This window comes from Symphalangus syndactylus, chromosome 6, assembly GCF_028878055.3.
Source record: "Symphalangus syndactylus isolate Jambi chromosome 6, NHGRI_mSymSyn1-v2.1_pri, whole genome shotgun sequence".
NCBI lineage: Eukaryota > Metazoa > Chordata > Mammalia > Primates > Hylobatidae > Symphalangus > Symphalangus syndactylus.
This window is the reverse complement of record NC_072428.2, coordinates 56,272,495-56,288,729: the sequence shown is the minus strand read 5'-3', so window position 1 is coordinate 56,288,729 and position 16,235 is coordinate 56,272,495. Positions and strand designations below refer to the sequence as shown.

General features: G+C 46.4%; 1 long non-coding RNA gene across 1 annotated transcript; it reads left to right on the top strand.

The window, feature by feature from the left end:
* Positions 1 to 687: 687 nt before the first annotated feature.
* LOC134737015 (uncharacterized) lies at positions 688 to 15,923 on the top strand. Its single transcript, XR_010121535.1, has 3 exons — positions 688 to 865; positions 12,569 to 12,748; positions 15,641 to 15,923. It is a non-coding gene; the product is annotated as an uncharacterized lncRNA (long non-coding RNA).
* The last annotated feature ends 312 nt before the right edge of the window (positions 15,924 to 16,235 follow it).

Genomic DNA, 16,235 nt, shown 5'->3' with positions numbered 1-16,235 from the left:
ACAACCAGGGAGTCCCTCACACAGGAAGCTTGTTTATAGTGGCAGATGCTCTGGATTCAGAAAAGTTGTGTAAAAAAAAGTTAAAAAGAAAAGGAAAACATATTGGCAGATGCCCTGATGCTTCTTATCAGATCTGTGTCCAATTTATGTCTGCCTGACCATTACTTGGACTCTGGGAGCCATCGGGGTAGTCTCTGGTTCTTCAGATAGAGGGTGCAAATTTAATACACCCCACAATAAAAAATATGTTCACTAACTTATTACTTATGAATCCTGGACAGGGAGGGTGCTGTGAGTCAGGAAGGCAGTGCTCCATCCTGGGGTCATGAATGCAAAGTCAGACAGAGAGAGAGAAAGAGACAGAGAAACCCCACAACTAGTGGTAGATATAAGGGAATGGGGCATGAGTCACTTAAAGTTTGCAGGCAAATACCTGAATTGCCCCTTTAAAGGAATCAGTGGCAAAGCAGAAAGCCCATTGGGCTGGGCTGGAGAGATGCCTCTAAGTTCTTAACTCTGGCCCCGGTTTGAGACATTTGGGTGTGCCAGTCTATTTCTATGACTAGACAGCAACCTCTTCTGTGTTTTCCCGTTACAGCTGACCCTGTGATGCCTGGGCATTTGACCTTGTGTTTGGTGATGAGTACTGTTTAAATAGCGGAGACATTGAAGGCTACTGGAGAAATGTGGGCCAGGCATGGAACAAGGCATTTGATGAGCATCATTGAACACACAAACGATGTTGAGGCACCACTGTGACCTGAAACCCCATGCACAGGCATCCACTCCACTGTGTGGGGGTTGAGCCAAGTGAATAGAGCAACCCTTCACCTAGGGCAGAGTAGGAACGTTGTTGTGAACCCAGGTAAGGTTACAAAATGCCTGTTATCTGCTGCGCCATTGCTTCTAGATTGGCTTTCACCAGGCTAGAGTTTTGTTGAGGTATAGAGCTGTGTGGCAGTGTACCTTTGAGAAGAGAGCAAGGAGAATACCAACATCAGGAGCTAAGCAGGCAGTCAGTACAGAAAGAAAAGCAAAAATACCCACCGTCCATTTGTGTCTTAGCAGAGCCAGCCCATGGGCATCACTGGAGTGCAGGTTTAGTGCAAGGGGTGGGGCCATCTCTGGCACCAGGGGCAAAGCTATCTCCAACATCAAGGTCTTGGGTTCAGGCGTGTCATCTGAGGCAGTGTCACCTTCAGTGGTGAATTACAGGGCAAACGTAATGTCATCTGAGATGTGGGACAGGTGTGTCCTTTTCATGGGGACCTAACTCGAGTTAATGTGGGCCTCAGCACTTGTCATAATTGGTTAAAACAGTGGTCTGCTGAAGGTTTTGGGCCTCTGATTGTAACCAATGAAAGCAGCCAAGGCAGTAGTGATAAGACCAACCATCAACAGGACAGTGTGCGGCTGCACCTGACAGGGTTTGTTTTGGGTGGAAGTTTGGGTTCAAATGGGTCCCCTATCAGAGGGGCAGCTGCCTGGTCTAAGGGACAATCTATGGTTATGAGTCCCAGGGGTATATGCATCTTTAATCTCACCACTAACCCTTGAGGGTTGGGGGCGAGATTGAAATTTATACAGAACAGGTTAAGACCTGGGGTAAACTCAAGATCTTTAGTTTATTTATTGTATTGGAATTTGAAAAGAAGTTGTTTGAGGACATCATTAAAGCAACCATTGGGACCTATCAGGGACATGAAGTTTATATTGGATGCCTCCTCTGGAAGCCCAGCACAGTGTATTCTAAGGAGTGAAATGTGTGCCTTGATAACTATTAGTAATGTCTCTAACTCTGAAAGGAACAAGCAGTGAACTAGCAAGGCCTTGCAACATGGAGTTATGTGATTTTGATTTATAATTTGGATGTCTGTGAAATAAGAGATTCCTGGATTTATTTGTTTTTTACCTTGATGGGAACAATTTTTAGGTAATGGCCCAATAATTAATAATGAATGTGAAGATGAGACCATTTGTTGGCCAGGACAGCCAGGGCTAGGATGACTTCCTGAAGTTTGACCAAGTGTGTTTTTTCTTGGGTCCTGTCCTTCATCGTGCTGGCTAAGGGGTGGAAAGCAACAGCTCTCCACTAAGCGGCATCACATGTGGTGGCTAACGATGCCGTTCCCACAGTCCATGAACTCCCCATTCCTGTTCACTCACTTAACACCAAAGGGCTTCCCAGGTAGCCAAGGGGCCTGGGGAGGGGTGACCTCTTCCAGCACCCTGGCATCTGGCAAGGGACCGAGAGAATGAGGAGGCCACCCCCTCCTGCAGGTGGAATATCCCAGAGGGCCCAGGGTTGGCTCCATCCTGTCTTAGGGAGGCCTTGGTAGCCAAGCTGAGCTTGTGGGGTGATGTTCCCATAACTCAAAGCATAATGGACAACTGGGTATGGAGGGTCACGGGCTCAGGGTCTGTGAGAGCCTCTATGTCCAAGACAGCTCATAGGTAGCCAGTCATTTGCTGTTTTAATGGTATATAGCCTGAGGCCAAGAGGGACAATATCTTGCATCAGAAGCCCTGAAGCAACTAATGACCATCATAAGTGATCTAGAGACTCCAGGAGGCATTATGGGAGCTTGCCAAAGGTTTACAGTGAAGGAGTTTTTTGAGGTCACACACAGGAGTGCCTGTTGATTTTAATTTAGCAATAAAATTTGTCAATGAGAAATACGTTGCCACCAGAGCCCAAAAGTATTAAGAAATATTGGGCTTAAATGTCTTGAATGTGTGTATCGAATGCATTTCTTTGGAGTAGGACACCCTCAATGCAATGTCATATCTGTGCCCCTGGAGAAGGCGGTTGTCATTAACATCTTGTCTGCAAAGATTGTGTGTGGTGACAAAGCTGTGGAGGTCCCCCATGGGTACCGTGGAAAAGTGTATTGTGTCCCCTCAGCAGTGGAGGCAAACTGCAGCTGAGAGGCTGTTGGAATAGGCACTAAACAGACAAAGTTAGCCAAATATATAAGAGCAAAGTATTTATCACTTGTTGATTGAATAGAATCAGCAACTTAAATAATATTAAGGAGGCCGTGACAGATGGGACCAGGGTGTTAAGATTATAGTCATCCATCATAAAGTGCCCTTATGTTTTAGGTGTCACATGTGTCTTAGGAGAGGCAATCTATGGGTGTTACTGGAGTGGAGGTTTAGTGTAAGTGTCCAGGCTACATTGATATACATTACATTACATTATATATATATATATATATACACACACACATATAATACATATATGTTCCATGAATACATATAAATTCTTCTATATACATTATACACACATTACATTATTACATTATATATACATTATATAGTCATCTTAAATTTCAAAAACATTTTTCTTGGAAAATTGGAATTCACTGAATGGAACTCATTTCGAGGAAACACATATATAAATAAAAATGAAAGATTAAGAATGAATGAATTAAATTCCTAGGTTATAAAATCTAGAAAAAGAACAACAAAGAAACTCAAAAGAAAGCCCAAGGAAGAAAGTAATAAATACAAAAGCAGAAATTAATGATAGAGATGAGAAAACAAAGATATAATTAATAGATTACATTAAAAAATAAACTACTAGCTAATGTTATCACAAAAAGAGATAAATCACATATGTACAAAAAATAAAAAAGAATGAATGAAATATTGAAACAAAAGAAATTTCTAAAAACCATAAGAAACTAGAACTACTTTGTAAACTTCTATACAAACAAGTTGTAAACTAAACTGAACCAATTAAAGATAGAAATACTGGCCGGGCGCGGTGGCTCACGCTTGTAATCCCAGCACTTTGGGAGGCCGAGGCAGGCGGATCACGAGGTCAGGAGATCGAGACCACAGTGAAACCCCATCTCTACTAAAAAATACAAAAAAAAATTAGCCGGGCGTGGTGGCGGGCGCCTGTAGTCCCAGCTACTCAGAGAGGCTGAGGCAGGAGAATGGCGTTAACCCGGGAGGCGGAGCTTGCAGTGAGCCGAGATTGCGCCACTGCACTCCAGCCTGGGCGAAAGAGCGAGACTCCGTCTCAAAAAAAAAAAAAGATAGAAATACTTAAACAGGTTAACTTCCATAATAGACTCAGAGAAAGTTATCAAGGAATTATCCCACAAAAAAAGCACCAGGCACAGACAGTTTTACAGGTGAATTTTAGCAAATCTGGAAAGATTAGATAGCCCCAGTGCTCCATAAATTGATTCAAAAGTCTTACATTCAAGAAAAATTTCCAGGGCCGGGCGCGGTGGCTCACGCCTGTAATCCCAGCACTTTGGGAGGCCGAGGCGGGCGGATCACGAGGTCAGGAGATCGAGACCATCCTGGCTAACACGGTGAAACCCCGTCTCTACCAAAAATACAAAAAATTGGCCGGGCGAGGTGGCAGGCGCCTGTAGTCCCAGCTACAAGGGAGGCTGAGGCAGGAGAATGGCGTGAACCCTGGGGGGCGGAGCCTGCAGTGAGCCGAGATCGCGCCACTGCACTCCAGCCTGGGTGAAAGAGCAAGACTCCGTCTCAAAAAAAAAAAAAAAAGAAAAATTTCCAATTTCTTTCTTACATAGCAAGTATAACATTGATATTTATACTCGATTAAAAAAAGCAGAGCAAAAAAGAAGAGTACATATTTATCAAATAATTTATGAGAATTGATGCAAAATATTTAAATAAAATATTAGAAATCTTATATTAGAAAATATTAGAAGACGGAATCCAACATCATGTTACCATACATCATGAACAGGTAGGATTAAGGAAGCCATTAATATAATACAAAGCATTCATCAATTTAAGGAGAAAATCATATTAGTATCTCCATAGATGCTGGAGAAGCTGTTGACAAAACTCAACACAGAGTGAAATTAATGGGTGTTTTCTCAATATAATAAAATATACAAACCTTGTTCCTAAAGCTAGGTTTTTTTTTTTTTTTGAGATGGAGTCTCGCTCTGTCACCAGGCTGGAGTGCAGTGGCGTGATCTCAGCTCATTGCAACCTCTGCCTCCTGGATTCAAGGGATTCTCCTGCCTCAGCCTCCCAAGTCGCTGGGATTACAGGCATGTGCCACCACACCCGGCTAATTTTTGTATTTTTAGTAGAGACGGGGTTTCACCATGTTGGCCAGATGTGTCTCAAACTCCTGTTAAAGCTAGAATTTGAATGGGGAAATACTAGAAGTGTTTCTGCTAAGTACAGGAAAAAACAAAGAGGCCCTCTACTATTCTACGTCGTACTGGAGATATTAGGCAAAGCAGTCAGAGAAGTCAATAAGAAATAAGAGTTTGGGGGAAAAGGAGTAAATTTATCCCTTGCAGATGATATGATTGCATACCTGGAAAACCCTAGAGAATGAATGATAAAATTAACCCAGATAATGGAAAATTCAGTGAAATAGCAGGATATAAAATTAACATACAAAAATTAATAACCTCAGTATACACAAGCAATGTCTAGTTAGAGAATATAATGAAGGAGAAAACTCTATTTTTTTTTTTTTTTTTGAGACGGAGTCTCGCTCTGTCACCCAGGCTGGAGTGCAGTGGTGCAATCTCGGCTCACTGCAAGCTCCGCCTCCCGGGTTCACGCCATTCTCCTGCCTCAGCCTCTCTGAGTAGCTGGGACTACAGGCGACCGCCACCACGCCCAGCTAATTCTTTTTTGTATTTTTAGTAGAGACGGGGTTTCACCGTGGTCTTGATCTCCTGACCTCGTGATCCACCCGCCTCGGCCTCCCAAAGTGCTGGGATTACAAGCGTGAGCCACCGCGCCCAGCCTGAGAAAACTCTATTTATATAGCAACAAAGAAGATGAACTACTTAGGAATAAATGTAATAAGAAATATGCAAAACCTATATAAGAACTTTACAACACTCCTGGAAGATGCTCAAGTAGAAGTAAAATAAACGAAAAGACATCACTTGTTCATGTTTAGGATGTCTCAACATCATAAAAATATAAGTTCCTATTTAATTTATAAATTTAATGCAATCCCAGTAAGAACACCAATAAATTTTTCTTTTGAGATGGAGTCTCACTCTGTCGCCCAGGCTGGAGTGCAGTGGTGTGATCTTGGCTCACCGCAACCTCCACCTCCTGGGTTCCAGCAATTCTCCTGCCTCAGTCTCCTGAGTGGCTGGGAATACAGGCGTGCAGCACCACACCCAGCTAATTTTTATATTTTTTAGTAGAGACGGGGGTTTCACCGTATTGGCCAGGCTGGTCTCGAACTCCTGACCTCATGATCTGCCCACCTCAGCCTCCCAAAGTGCTGGGATTACAGGCATGAGCCAGCGTGTCTGGCCACTAATAAACTTTTTAATGGAACTAAACAAGTTGATATTAAGCATTATATGGAAAAATAGGTATGAAGGATTAGCCAGGAAAGCATTAAAGACAGCATCTTCCATATGAGGCTCAATATCAACTTGTCTAGTTCCACAAAAAAAAAAGTTTATTGGTGTTTTTGTTGGGGTTGCATTAAATGTACAAATTAAATAAAGAGGAATTAACTTTTGTATATATTGATCTTGTGTCCTGGGACCTTGCCATTTTACTTCTGTTGGGAATAGGACCCCAAAATCTGGCCATAAACTGGCCCCAAAACTGGCCATAAACAAAATCTCTGCAGCACTGTGACATGTTCGTGATGGCAGTGACAAAGGTTGTGGGTTTACCGGAATGAGAGCAAGGAACACCTGGCCCACACAGGGCGGAAAACCGCTTAAAGGCGTTCTTAAATCACAAACAATAGCATGAGCGATCTGTGCCTTAAGGGCATGCTCCTGCTACAGATAACTAGCCAAACCCATCCCTTTATTTCGGCCCATCCCTTTGTTTCCCTAAGGAATACTTTTAGTTAATCTATAATCTATAGAAACAATGCTTATCACTGGCTTGCTGTTAATAAATACATGGATAAATCTCTGTTCGAGGCTGTCAGCTCTGAAGGCTGTGAGACCCCTGATTTCCCACGCCACACCTCTATATTTCTGTGTGTGTGTCTTTAATTCCTCTAGCACCGCAGGGTTAGGGTCTCCCCCACTGAGCTGGTCTCGGCAACTTCCTAGTTCCAGGAGACTTTTTGTAGATTCTTTGGGGTTTTTTTTTTTACATAGACAGCAATGTCACCTGTGAGTAAAGACAGTTTTATTTCTTCCTTCCCAATCTGTATAACGTTTATTTCTTTTTATTTGTTTGTTTTATTGCACTAGATGGTAAGAGACAACATCCTCGCCTGGTTCCCAAGCTTAAGGGGAAAGGATCCAGTTTCTCATCATTAAGCATGATGTTAACTATAGATTATTTGTAGACCTGGCAAGACCCTCTGGTCTGGCATATATTAGAGAATGTGTTGAATGAATGAATGCATGCATGCATGAATGAATGAATGGATGAATGAAAGTATCTGGAACATAAAGTGGTGGAGGAGTGGGAGAAGACAAGCTTGGAACTAAAAATTAGGAATTAAATTAGGCCCAGTTTTTACTTTTTATTTTTTATTTTTTAATTTAAAAGTAAACTTTAATGTCGAAAATGCAAACTCGGGGAGGGCAGAAAGATCACACAGAAGTCATTTCCTGTGAAGGGGAAGATTGGGAGAGATTAAGGGATATAGTCCTGGGTGACCAGGAAGAGAAGCAAGAGTCCACCCCTGAACATGCTGGGTTCAGGGGAACCTGGAGGGTTGCATGGTGAATGGGCAGAGGCGCTCCTCACTTCCCAGATGGTGGGGTGGCCGGGCAGAGGTGCTCCTCACTAGGCCCAGTTTTTAAAGGTCTTGAATGCCTCAGAGCTCTCAGCCAACAGGCTGATTCATCTAACAAGAAATAGCCAAATGAACCTGGGACCAAAGCCAAGTGCTGCTGGTGGGTGCCGTACAGAGGACCCCATTAGCCATTGGGTGCTGAGTGCCCACCTCTGCTGGCAAGGCCTGGCCTGCCCTGGTGGCCTCTTGCCCTTAGGAAAGAATGAAGAGGACTTTTTTTTTTTTTTGACAGTTTGGCCCTAAGGACCCGGGATTTCTGTCTGTGCTACTGGCTTTAGGCCGGGCACAGAAGAATGACAGGTCCCGGTTCTGCTTCTCAATCCTTAGGTGACCGTGAGGAAGCACAGACCCTCTCCGGGCCTGTTTCCATATCCACAGACTAGGGATGGGGGTAGAATTATAGGGGAAAGAACTAGCATTAGGGCCTACTGTGAGTTGTTCTTTATATTAATACTTCTTAAAGGGCTAGCATTTTTGAGTGTCTACTATTAAATAGGCAACCTATGTGTATTATTTCATTTAATTCTCAGAGCAGCCTTCTGAGGTGGATGCTGTTAGAATCACTAGCCGGCACATATACAAACTGACATGTCATGTGCCTCTCACAACAACCATCCAACATAGGTTAGTCCCGCCAGGCTCTGGAAAGTGAAGCCGCGTATCTAAGGTCTCGCATTTAATAGGCGGCAGAATTTAGGTTTAATTTGGGCCTCTTTACCCCAGCGCTTACTTTCCCCTTCATCATACTCTCCCTTCACGATTATAACTGTTCTCCTTTGTTGCCCAGCCCATGAAATCCTCAGGCTCTGGGACCCCATGTCCTCAATGTGAGACACAGAGCCTCGCGCAGGGCAGGTGGGAGGGACGTTTGGATGAAGGATCCAGCGGAGGCGCAGTAGGAGGGGAATGAGAGGGAGGAGAGGAGGAAGAGTGGAGGAGGCAGGCAAGCGCCCGCGGTGAAGAGCTGCGCCCTCTGGTGGTCATTCTGAGAAGCTGCGGACAAGGTGGACTTGGTGCCCAGCGTGGGGCGGGCTCAGGCTCGGGAGAAGCATGGCAAGGGCCCGAGCTACAAGGGGGATCACCCACCGAGGTGGCTAAAGGCTGTAGTCCTGCTGCCTTTGGCTGGAGGAGAGTTAAGTCTGTCCCTCTCCAGGACTCGTAAGGATGGAGAATTCTGAGCTTTGCTCGGACTCCATCAGTTGTTGAGCCCTCGTCCGTGGTCAGGCATGCTTTAGAGTGTGTCCAACGAGAAGGAGTTATTATCTCATTTGACGGAGGAGGAAACAAACTCAGAGGTATTAAACAAATCGCTCCAGCTCACCACAGTAACGACCCCTTTCTTCATCTGCTTTTTGTTTTTGTTTGTTTGTTTTAATAAGACTGTTTTGAACCCACCTAGTTCCTGGCCTTCTTCTCTCTTTATTTGCCCTCTCTCCCCGGGTGATCTTGCTCATGACATGATTTTTTGTTTGTTTGTTTGTTTTTTGTTTTTTTTTTTGAGACGGAGTCTCTCTCTGTCCCCCAGGCTGGAGTGCACTGGCGAGATCTCGGCTCACTGCAAGCTCCGCCTCCCGGGTTCACGCCATTCTCCTGCCTCAGCCTCCCGAGTAGCTGGGACTACAGGCGCCCGCCACCACGCCCGGCTAATTTTTTGTATTTTTAGTAGAGACAGGGTTTCACCGTGTTAGCCAGGATGGTCTCGATCTCCTGACCTCGTGATCCGCCCGCCTCGGCCTCCCAAAGTGCTGGGATTACAGGCTTGAGCCACCACGCCCGGCCGCTCATGACATGGTTTTAAAACCCATCTGCACACGATGCCTCCCAAGTTTAGATCTCCACCCCTCACCCTCCTCTGGGCTCCAGACTGCCAACTGGGTATCTTCACTTGGGTAGCTCCGAGGCACCTCAAACCCAACATGTTCAGGGGTGGACTCTTGCTTCTCTTCCTGGTCACCCAGGACTATATCCCTTAATCTCTCCCAATCTTCCCCTTCACAGGAAATGACATCATCCTCCAGCCAGTTACTCAAGGCAGAAACCCAGGAAACATTCTAGATTCCTCCCTTACCTACGCCTTCACCTTCAACCCATGAACAGGTCCTGTTGCTTCTGGTTCCAAAATATGTCTTGAATGCATCCACTTCTTCCCAACCATTTTCCATCTCCAAGTCACCCTCACCTGCAGGGACTTCTACAATAGTCTTCATGCTAATGTTTCTACCTCTTTTTTTTTCTTTTTTTTTGGGAACAGGGTCTCGCTCTGTCACCCAGGCTGGAGTACAGTGGCTCCATCTCAGCTCACTGCAACCTCCACCTTGCAGGTTCAAGCGATTCTCTTGCCTCAGCCTCCTGAGTAGCTGGGACTACAGGTGTGGGCCATCACACCTGGCTAATTATTTGTCTTTTTGGTAGAGACGGGTTTTCACCATGTTGGCCAGCCTGGTCTCGAACTCTTGACCTCAAATGATCCTTCTGCCTCAGCCTCCCAAAGTGCTGGGATTACAGGCCTGAGCCACTGCACCCAGCCTCCTATCTCTCTTATTTATTCATTTAACAAATCATTAAGGAGCACATGCTGCTTACCAGGAACTATCCTGGACACTGTGGAAACAGCAGATGCAAGATTGCCCTCTAGCCTCTCCCTGTCTATTCTCCAAACAATGGGCTCGTTACTGTTCTGTGTGTCTGTGTTTGCGTGTTTTAATTATGCAGTTTCTCGCTTAACACCTATATACTGACTTTTAACTCTTCACTGTGGCCTAAAGTGCCTGTGTAACCTAGTATTTCCAGCAACTTCTCCCACCAAGCCTCTCCTCTTCTCCATCCATGTTCACTAGGTTTTAACCACACTGCCTTCCTTTCATCCTTCTGATTCTGCAGCTAGGCCACGTTCCTTGCCAGCCACTTGAGGGCCTTTGCTCATGCTGTTCCTTTGGCCTGGGGTGCCCTTTCCCCTCACTCTGTGTGCTGCTGAGTCCTCCTTCAGGTCTTGGTTTTTTGTTTTGTTTTGTTTTGAGACAGAGTCTCACTCTGTCACTCAGGCTGGTGTGCAATATCACGATCTCGGCTCACTGCAACCTCTGCCTCCCGGGTTCAAGCAGTTCTCCTGCCTTGGCCTCCTGAGTAGCTGGGACTACAGGTGCATGCCACCACACCCAGCTAATTTTTTTTTTTTTTTTGGTATTTTTAGTAGAGACAGCGTTTCACCATGTTGGCCAGGCTGGTCTTGAACTCTTGACCTCAGGTGATCCACCCACCTCAGCTTCCCAAAGTGCTGGGATTACAGGCGTGGGCCAGCGCACCCAGCCCAGGTCTTGGTTTAAATGACATCTTCTTAAACACCACCCTATGTCTTCTCTTTGTACGCTATCTTCCTCCACAGCCCTTATCTATTACAATAGAGGGTAAACTCCTTTAGGGCAGGAAACAAGTGTATGTAATTCACCAATCTGTCCTCAGCACCCAGGTGTGCTTGTTGAATAAAGGAACTTGGAACTAAGGCTGTCTCTTCCCACTATAGCCCTTCTGAGAGCTGAAGGGAGTGCCTGCTCTTCTGAGGTTTCTTTTCTTCTGGCTGAACACCCCATGCAGTAGCCTGGCCTATGCAGCACTGCTCAAACTCTGTTCTGTTTGAAATGTTGTTATCTCGTAAAGGTTCCATGGTGAATGAAATTTACAGCGTCACAGTATCCAGCATGGCGTAAAGGCCCTGAGAAGTCCTGCTGTAAGGAGCCCATTTAGCTGGGTTCAACCCAGACATTCCCAGCCTTGTTTATCTAACTACTGGGATACAATTTAATGGGAAACTAGACAAGCCCTCAGCTCAGGAGCTGTGGCCATTCTGTCCAGGAATTGCTAGAGAGTCAGCCTGGAGGCTGGGCGCGGTGGCTCAGGCCTGTAATCCCAGCACTGTGGGAGGCGGAGGCAGACAGATCACGAGGTCAGGAGTTGGAGACCAGCTTGGCCAATATGGTGAAACCCCATCTCTACTAAAAAATACAAAATTTAGCTGGGCGTGGTGGCTTGCACTTGTAATCCCAGCTACTTGGGAGGCTGAGGCTGGAGAATCATTTGAACCAGGGAGGGTGGAGGTTGCAGTGAGCTGAGATCCCGCCACTGCACTCCAGCCTGGGCGACATAGCGAGGCTCCGTCTCAAAAAAAAAAAAAAAAAAAAAAAGGAGAGTCAGCCTGGAGTGGCAATGAAGCCTGGGCCTTGGGTTAGACACGGTCCTGGGCTGAATGTGGCTCTCCATGCCCTAGTGATGATGACTGTGCTGGTGCCTGTGGTCAGCTGGATAAAGCCCCCAAAGATGTTCATGTTTGAATCCCCAGGACCTGGGAATGATACTTAGTATGGCAAGAGGGATTTTGCAGGTGTGACTACATGAAGAAGTTTGAAATCATCATGGATTAGCCTGCAGGAGCTGGATGTGCCCAGTGTAATCACACTGTCTTTATAAGAGCGATGCGGAGGGGTCAGGGTCATAGGAGAAGGTCCTCACCAACCGGATGTACTTTGAACATGGAAGAAGGGGCCTCAGCCAAGGAATATGGCAGCGCCTAGAGACTAAAAGAGGCAAGAAAACAAAGGCTCCCCTTACAGCCTCCAGAAGAACCAGGCTTGCTGATACCTTGACCTTAGCCCTGTGAAACTGTTTCAGACTTTCGACCTCCAGACCTTCAGAGAATCAATGTGAATTGTTTCAAGCCACTCACTCCTGCCATGGGAAGTGAAGATAGCACCTCACAGGGACTCATGATATCTTGGTTCTAAAGTTTGTCTTTTCTTTTATTCTCTTCAACAGCCATGACCAATCGTCTGTGTTCTTCTCTCCGTGCCTAACATTGTCATCTCCCATATGCACCACTGGCCCACATTTGAGAAAGAATTCAAACTTCACTTCCTGACCAGGCTGGTCTCAAACTCCTGACCTCAAACCCCACTTTCTTCATGAGGCTTGCTATGACCCCACCACACCCACCAGGTAAAAGTAGAAACCCACAGTACTCAAAGTGGGGAACCCTTCCCACCGGTGCCACATTCAAGCCTCATTCCCCACCAAACTGAACATCCAGGGAGGTTTGTGGATGATGTAAATGGAAGGTGTAGAAGATGAAGGCCAGGGTGGAAAGGGCTCTGCCCTCTGAGCCTCCAGTGAATTAGGCCTGTGCTCTGTCCGACCTGGGGAGTGTCCTCATCTGTGCCCTCACCTTGGGTCCACCTTGTGAAGCCAACACACCACTTTGCCTCCTGGACCATTTCCCCTGGATGTCTCACAAGCCCTTCAGGCCTACCACATTCCAAACTGACATCAGCATATACCAAACACGTGCCCCTCCTCATTCCCTGGCTCCTGAGGGCACCACCACCTGCCCCTACCCCAACCCAGGACTCTGACATCATCCAAGCCTCTTCCTTCTCCTTCACCTCACATTCTCTGTTCTTTACAAAGTCCCATTATTTCCGCCTCGGACACATCTCTCAAATCCATCTTCTTTTCTGTGTCTCCACTACCTGTGCTGCATGCCAGACCACCATCACCTCTCACTGGACCCTGTTACGGCCACCTCCCTGATCTTTCTACCCCTGGGCTAGCTCCATGCAGCCCCTTCTCCACACAGCAGCAGCCAGGGGCAGTTTCTGGAGCCCACGGCTGAATGCGTTGTTCTCCTCGCTCAGGCAGAGAAGAGGACAGAGAGGTTTTGGTCTCCTGTGTGTAGCCAGAGGGACTGCCTTGCCCTTTGCCACCTCCAGTAGTTCCTGAGACCACAGCTGCTGATGGCAAATGCCCCCAGCCCCAGCCATGCCCCAGCCTCCTGCATTGAGAGACCCAGCTCCACTCAGAGGGCAGCTGCAGCCTCCTTCATCCACCGCCGCTGCTGTGACCCAGAGGGACCTTGTCCTGGAAGGCCAGTGGAGCCCTTCTGAGGCCTTCACAGGCCCAGTGTCCACCCTGGTCATGACACATATAATAACACAGCTCTTGCATTAAATACTATTTACTGCAGCAGAAGTTTTTTTTTTAAGTTCGTTATAATTTTGAATTTTGTGAAGAGTAAATTATTCATTTTGTTTTTTAACCTGAATTTATTCATTATACTTAAGTAAGAATTGATCTGGGCTATGCTTGGCTAGTTGGTATAATACCACATCTGTAGACGTTTAATTAAACACGTATTAATTTTAATGTTGTTGTTTTCTGCTCACATTTTAGCATCAATATTTTTTTAAATCAGGGCTTGAATATTTGTGTAAGTTCTTGAAATTTTTTTTTTTTTTTTTTTTGAGACGGAGTCTTTCTCTGTCCCCCAGGCTGGAGTGCAGTGGCGCGATCTCGGCTCACCACAACCTCCACCTCCTGGGTTCACGCCATTCTCCTGCCTCAGCCTCCCGAGTAGCTGGGACCACAGGCGCCCGCCAACACGACCGGCTAATTTTTTGTATTTTTTAGTAGAGACGGAGTTTCACTGTGTTAGCCAGGATGGTCTCGATCTCCTGACCTCGTGATCCACCCGCCTCGGCCTCCCAAAGTGCTGGGATTACAGGCTTGAGCCATCGCGCCCGGCCCGAGTTCTTGAAAAATTTATGGGCCCAAAGCCATGAAGCTATAAAAGGTCCCTGGGTCTCTGCAAAGAGGCCAGGCCTCCCAAAGAACTTAGGGCTGAGTCGCACCAGGGCTGAGTGGCTGGAGGGGGGAGAGTGGCAGGCTCCTCACATCCATGGGTATCCAGGCCACACCTGCTGTGTCACAGAGGGTCTAGGGATGAGAAAAAGAGGAAAAGAGGTTTGAGCCTGGGGATCCCTCTCCAGTGGGATCCAGGAAATCCTGAGTACCCAAACCCCCTCTGGTATACTTCTGGTGTCCTCTCCTGCCAGCCCTGACACCACCCCCTCTCCCCACCCTAGTGATGCTGGTTCAGACCCAGCTCTCTTGAAGCTTGGCTTCTCCAAGAATTTATGGCTCTGAGCTAAGTGGAGAGAGGTCAGAGCCACTGGCTTTCTCATATCTCAGTCTTATTTTCAATACACCATTTCCCCAGCACTCCAACATCTCAGGGCTTTGGGGAATGAATGGAGGCTATGGGGTCAGAAAAGCCTCGATTCACATGCTGGTTCAATATGAATGAGTTCCATGATTTGGGATAAGTCCCTTCCCCCGTCTGAGCCCCAATTTCCTCATCTGCAAAATGAGGTAAGTAATACCAACTTATGGGTGAGAGGATCAAATATGAAACCACTAGCACCATGCTTGGCAGTCTGTGTAGACACTTGATAAAGAGGAGTTTCCTCCCTCGAAAGTTTTGGCCCACAATCTCATCAGTCATAGCGTTTGACCAACCCTGTCCTGGCTTCCTTTCCTTTTTCAAGAGTCCTTGCCACCAGGGTACCTGGGATGCCTATGTGAGGTACCCATAGGGTACCTATGTGAGAAAGGGCTGGGAGGTCTGTTTGCTTTATAGCTGATGCGTGCCAGGAACAGTGCTGGATGCCTAAGCAGGTGGTATTATCACTCTTCACCTGCCTGACAGATGTGTTGATCTATTTCCAATAGGCTCCACTCCCTCACTCCTACTGCTAGTACTTCCAGCGTGCCGTCACTCTGCAGAGGTGTAGAAGGCAGAATGCGGATCCTCTTGGCCAAGTTCCAAGCCACAGTCCCCCATATGCATCAAAATCAAAATTGATTCTAACTAAAAACTATTTCCCCTGACCATTGCATTTGACCCTACCTACTATTTTACTATTTAAGTCCAGGGGGAAGGCATATTTTTTTAAATAGAAAAAAATGTAATCACTTAATTTCAGCACTCATCATGAAAGATTTTGAGTTAGCAAATCAGTGTAATAGATTGCAGCTAATGCATTTTTCTTCCAGAAAGTGGATGGCTGGTATCCAGTTTCCATCCAAACTGCAGTCACCCTGCAAAAGATGGAGGCACAGACTTGGCCCACTCTTCTCTCCACCAAAACTTACTGTGGTGTTCTCACATCCACATCTCAAGACATCCCAGGGTTGAATATACTGCTCAACAAGCAGGGACCAGGGGCTCTAAAGTGCCTCCCAGTCACCACCATCCTGATTGATCATCATCGTCACCACTGCCATCAGCAGCATCCCCACCATCCATCCATCATCTGTGAGCACCTCCTGTGCATCAGGCAAGACCCAGCCCCATAACGTTGCTATGAGGTTTGTACTGTAATCTCTGTTTTCCGGAGAAGATGACCAAGGCTCAGAGAGAATAAATCATTTCTCCAAATTTACCGAGCTGGTAAGAAACAGGGCTAAGATTCACCACATGGTCACTCTGACTCTAAAGCCCAGGTTTTTCCTACTGTAAGATAATTTCTGGCCGGGCAAGGTAGCTCACATCTGTAAACTTTGGGAGGCCGAGGCAGGCGGATCACAAGGTCAGGCGTTTGAGACCAGCCTGACCAACATGGTGAAACCCCATCTCTAATAAAAATAC